This window comes from Neodiprion pinetum, chromosome 3, assembly GCF_021155775.2.
Source record: "Neodiprion pinetum isolate iyNeoPine1 chromosome 3, iyNeoPine1.2, whole genome shotgun sequence".
Lineage (NCBI taxonomy): Eukaryota > Metazoa > Arthropoda > Insecta > Hymenoptera > Diprionidae > Neodiprion > Neodiprion pinetum.
This window is the reverse complement of record NC_060234.1, coordinates 26,486,890-26,492,936: the sequence shown is the minus strand read 5'-3', so window position 1 is coordinate 26,492,936 and position 6,047 is coordinate 26,486,890.

Genomic DNA, 6,047 nt, shown 5'->3' with positions numbered 1-6,047 from the left:
ACCAAAACCGCCTGTCACGCGTGCAGTTCGCGGGGTCGCGACTCGAGCTACCTACTTTAAGGTACCGCAAACTGGCCGTTAAAGTTAACTACGAGTGAAATATTCCCTCCTCCGCCCTCATTCTGTGTACCGTGCTACCTTCTCATTCTCAGGCACGGGTAATGGCTTTCCAACCAAAAGAGCTAGAATCGCCCCGCCTGTTGTGCACCATGATCACAACGTTTTAAATTGAGAAATAAACGGTTACGTCATTATATTTGGTCACTTTTCGAGCTAACGCCGAATTGCGGATCTACTCGCGTCAGTTGGAATAGAATCTCTCACGTCAGTTTTGCGGTTGAGTTGTTGCGGCGTCTGTGTTTCAAAATGACGTCCCACAGTAGAGCGTCGGTTTCGTAATTATACCCGCGAATTCATTAATTCCAAAAGCTTGTGATAAACAACAGTTGTAATAAAGACATCGCAGTGGGTTTTACGGCCAGTTTAAGTAACCTAATTCGCCCTTTTTAATCACCGTGAAATTTCAACGTCGTACGAACGTGTACGTAGGTAGGCAATACATGTAGAAAAGTGATTCGTTCCCTGAACCGTCCTTCGCACAGTTAATGCTCGGCCCTTATTGTAAGCGATCTCTGCCAACGAACAGCAGTCGAGGGAAAGATTAGCTAAGCGATGCAGGCTTTAATAAAGTTGGGCACGTCCTCGTCCCCTTGAAGGCCGAATTAATTAAATTATTAGTGTATTAAGGTAAGCCTTGCCGGATCCTGCGGCTGACTTTACAAAATTTCCTCCGGTTTCTCCGACTTCGCGACATCGTTGATATCTGTGTCGCAGTGTAACTTTAGCGCCGCTTAAGGTTCGCCGGTGCATTCTAAACTTCCGTCACGACGACGCCTGCAGGCACACGTAATACTTTGGGAAATTCCTCAAGTTTCAAAACCACTTGCAGCTGTATTACAAGACAATATGCCGCGTGTTCCGTGGATGCCGTGTACACAGCTGGGTAAATTTTCATTATTAATCCCTGTTGTTTAGTGTCTAGAAACGAATAATTACGCTTTCTCGCAATAACTCATGCAGGAACTTGAAAAACTATAGCAGGAGTTATGTGAAAAAGTTATCGCGAATAATTCAGCTGTTTATCACTCACTGGCATGGAAACAGCGTTCGAATAGTGAAATAATTAACGCGTGTGGGTTGATAAATTTATTTTCACTAATCGTAAGAAATAACGTGTACTGTATAACATCGTTTGTAATAATTCCTTCTCGCAGAATAAGTCGGCGGAAATGACTCGAACCGTTCGTTCTTCTTTGCCATTAAAAGATTTGAGTAAAAAGTTTTTTGGATGATATCCAGACACGTTCATCTCGACACCATCGGAAAAGACCGTAGGAATTGAAGATGATGAAGAATTCGATATTGATTACTCTCAATTTCGAAGTTTGAACATCACAATATACATATATGTATGACTTCTTCGAAATCTAAGAAATAATTTATCCACTATTACTGCAAGTTTTCACTATTGCGGTATTTCGGTAGTCACTCTAGAGTTTCTTATTTCAACCGAGTTATCGATCTCGTTTTTGGAACCACGAAGAACAATTAATTCATTTGGTATTAGTTGATTTGGGGGGTGTTTTTTTATTTTTTTTTTTTTATTTTTTTTTTCTATGAAAATTTCACAAATCTCAAATTCAGCGCGACGGCGGGTTGAATTGGAACGAGACTGTGGCTCGAAAAGATGTGACTTTCACTCGAGTCTTTGGATTCGTGCTTTTCGAAATTAACGCTTCCCTGCAGCATGTGCGGATCCGTATAGAGCTGCAGCTTAAGCCGATCCGTGTCGTAACCATTATCCCGCAGGTTCCTCGTGCTCCGAATGTGATTCCTATCGGGTAAGAACCCGGTGAAATCGTCTTATCTCAGTTAGTGTAACGGAGGCAGATCCCGCCTCCGAGGTCTGAGGTGGATATATAAGCCGCGTGTATAAGTCGGACGAAATGCGTAAGGTGCCGAGCTGGTGAATTCCATTCGCATTACCGGGCTCGCGGGCTTCGGCCGCATTCTTCAGGCCGTAAGAGCGAGAGGGTCGGCCAATTATTGCTACCCTCGAAGCAGGATTATTATTAACTATACCGCTGAATTCCTTGGAGGAAATATCGGGAAACTTAGAGAGAAGATAAAACCGCAGCCGGGCGAATAGGGCACGTGTATCGATTCGACGTGAGCAGATTCAAGCTCGACATGTGTGTCAGGAGTGTCGCCCTCGCCCTCCTTCGCCCTCCTTCGCCCTCCTTCGCTCTCCTTCGCCTTCGTTCGTCCTCCGATCCCAAAGTCCGGGGGACGTCGCGACGCCTAACCAGGATTTCGAATTGATAGAAGTTGGGAGCCGCAAAAATTCCTTGTCCCTTGGGAAGAAGAAGAACCCGCGCTGCTTTCCACCGGGAATCCACGCAATCAGGCGTGGGTTGCGTGTCATTTGACACTGCGACGGCTACCCTACGAAAGGCCAGGGTTACACCCTTTGCCGTGTTTATTCCTATTTCGTGACCCGCCTTTTATACCGTCTCTTGACGTAGCGACGCTGTTTGGCTTATGAATTCCGATGCTGCACCTCGGCTCGCACATTTTTGTTTAGATATCGTAGGGAATAGACATCGACCGGTTCACCGATTTTCGGCCAGCTTTTCAAGGCAAAAGTTTTGATTGCGCTGCAATTCTGATATGTTATCACAACGTACGTAAACTATTAAGATATTACGATGTTAATCCAGGTTTTAAGCTTTGCCGTTTACTAAAACTACATCAACCAAATTTATTGTCTTCTTGAATTAAGCATCTATCTTCAAATCTTCGGAACTTGTTGCGAACCGAGAAAATATAACCCAATTCCTTTTTAATGTGAAAAACTTCGATCTTTCTGACACAAAAACACGGTAATATTTTACATTTGCAGTTCTGTATACGTTTATATTAAGTACCAAAAGATAAACAGTTTTAATTTTTTTGTGTGACAACGTGGACATATTGATTCATATCCTGAAATATTTTAGAGTTAGGTGAAAACAGGATCGTATGATTGAACAGATATACATATTTCAGCGACCTCGAGTTTTCTGAATACGTAATTCTGTATCTCTGACAGGATATTTATTGAACGATTTAATTATTAGCTCACTTTCATGCACCTCTTAGAATTTTTTGGACGTATAAAAAAAAAGTGTTAATTTTTTTGGCAGAAAAAGAATAGAAACAATATTTAAAAGAACGGATTATTTGGATTAATAACGAATTCTTGGGGGATAGCGACAAAAATACGCATTTAAAGTACTAAAAATGACAAAAATTCGTCTTTCTGGCAATTCGTACATATCTGGTTCAAAACAGGTTTCATATTTGAAAAGTTGACACTTCTTAGCACAAATACATATTCATGTCCTGTTTCTTTTTTACCCAGGGCAATCAGTGTTCAAGATTCGAAGACAACGGTTCAATGCGAAAACGTGGGGCAATTGACGGAGTTGGTGTTCCTCGTAAAAGGTAAGGCCTGAAAGTCTGAAATTTATTGTTGGAGGATATGTTCATCTTATTACGCAGTATAATGCACCCACGTCTGCAGCCAGATAAAAATTCTCGCCCTAAAAAGCTGGTCGAAAGTTGACGAATCGGTTCGTATACGGTGAAAAAAATATACCGCAGCATACATGCAGCGATGATTGGCGGTTTGGTGAAGGGCAAAGGTCGCAAGGGTCGAATGGCGGAGAACCACTTACTGGATATCCCGCAGGAGTGGTAAACAGGACGCCCTGCGGAATACCAATGCTTAAAGAGCACCTAGCGCTGTTCTCGATTCTGAACGATTCTTCCTTACTTTACTTTACTTGACTTTACTTTCGGTGACAGAACCTCGGGGACTCGGATAGCGGAAATGGGGGTTCGGAGGAGGGAGAGAGAACCGGAAGCCCGCGATAAAGAGGACCGAAAGAAGATCAAAACTGAATTGAGCCGGCCGAGCGTTGCGCCGTACTCGGAGAAGAGCTTTTTCCTCCCTATTCTACGAATTTCACGCGTACTGTGCCCATGCATATTCATATTTATCAGGAATCACGCTATCGAGGCTATCGCCACAGCCGTGTTCTTATTATCCTCGCAGCTTCTCACATATTTGATGATTTGATGAAATTTTTCTCACCGATCGTTTGTTAATGACGAAAATATTATCAAACGTTCTGAAAACCAAGTATTCACCGGATGGTATGCAATGGTAATTCATCGTCAGCTTTAAATCGAGTTTCAATTTCTTTGCGGAATTTCTGAATTTTGGCTAATGTAAAAAGTATCATCAATAGGTGACAATATGGACGCAGGTTACACAATTTACCTGACAGCTTCATTGAATCGAAATGAAACGAGGAAACGAGTTTTCTTAGGGTGTTGTAAAGCGGAATTGAGAGTAACGATGACCCCTTGAAAGCTCATGTATAAAACGAGAGAGGACGGCACATGGCGGCCAATAAATTATTCAATCGGAAGGTAGCGTATCCGCCACACGTGGACAGGTTAATTCAACTTTATACCGTATAGCTACTCCGCAATAACAAGTTTACAACTGAGGAATTAAATTAGCAGTTGCTGTCGCGACGAAAACTTTTCGCACGCGGCGGGTAGACGTATTCCGACTTAATTTGAAAAAGAAAGTAGAAGAAAACGAAGAATCAGAATTAAACAGAAAATGAGAGAGGAGCGGAGAAAGAGTACGTGTGTGTGAGAGAGAGAGAGAGAGGAGGAGGAAGGATTAAAGAACGAAAAATGAGAGTGAGCGAACGAGAAGAGCAAAAGAAAAGAGAGGCGGTGAGAAAAAAAAAAGGTAAAGTAAAATATCTCTTCGTTGGAAAAATTCAACGTGCGCGCACGGAGTAAATCGAGTGAGAAATGTTTTGACGTGGACGATAAAAGGCAAGATGGACGCATCCGGGCAGAGATGAGAAAAACATCTCAACGTGTCTTTTTCAAATAAAATCGAATTACCTTTCACGTCCGCGGGTCCTTGGAAGCTGGGCGAAAGGAAATCGATGAGAGGTGAGACAACGCGTCGCGTCGTCTTGAACACTTTTAAAAGCGAGACTGGGGCAGCATTTATACCGCGACGGCAGTGTGGCGGCGAGGAAAAAACAGCTATCGAAAAGTTAATCGTCGTCTTGCAAACCGACGCTACGCGCCGCGTTACCGATAAAAAGTGATTGGGCTATAATAGAAGACTTTGCGGGCTTCAGGTGAACCTCCACATCTCTAAGGGCGCTCTGTCTTCCCTCAGGATTCTCCCGACGTTCTCTGCGATCACTGCAATTCCAGGTAACGAGACTCTACAGTGTTACTGTCCGCGTTGTATCCCAGAGGAATCATGGCTGCAGTTCGTTTTTAGTGAAACTACACCTTGGCGGTAGTTGGGAGTCGAATTTTACGGATTCAGCTTGCTTCTTCTTGCATGCGAAACGCGTCTTTGCTGCAGGCGGTAAGGCATGTGCCTTAATTTTTCGATCATTCGCTGTGGTTGTAGGGCAAAAGTTGGGAATTTTCACTGATTTCATTAAGAGGCGCTCGAGCATTGCGTATTTATTTATAGAATCGTTGTATCGGTAAACTTGTGGTGGAGATCTCTTGAAAAATGCAAAAATTTAAAATATTGTAGATTTATAAACAGAAGCCTTTAAATGCCTTTACAATGGTTGAAAATTTAGTAGATTCGTTCGAGTTTACTCGACGATTACTTTTTCGATTCAGTAGTCAATTTAATATTGCTATTTATTAATTATAATCAATATCGATGCAATATTTTAAAATTGAATATTCAGCGATACGAGCATAATTAAAAAAAAAAAAAAGATTTTGATCAATTCATAGGAAATAGTTTTTTTAAACGAAGTGAGCCATCTTGGAGTGAAATCGACCAAATCTATGAAATTTTTAACAAGCTTGAAGCGATTTGAAATACCGCATCGAAATCTGAACTTTTGTCGATGAGTTCATCACTGGTTTGCAAA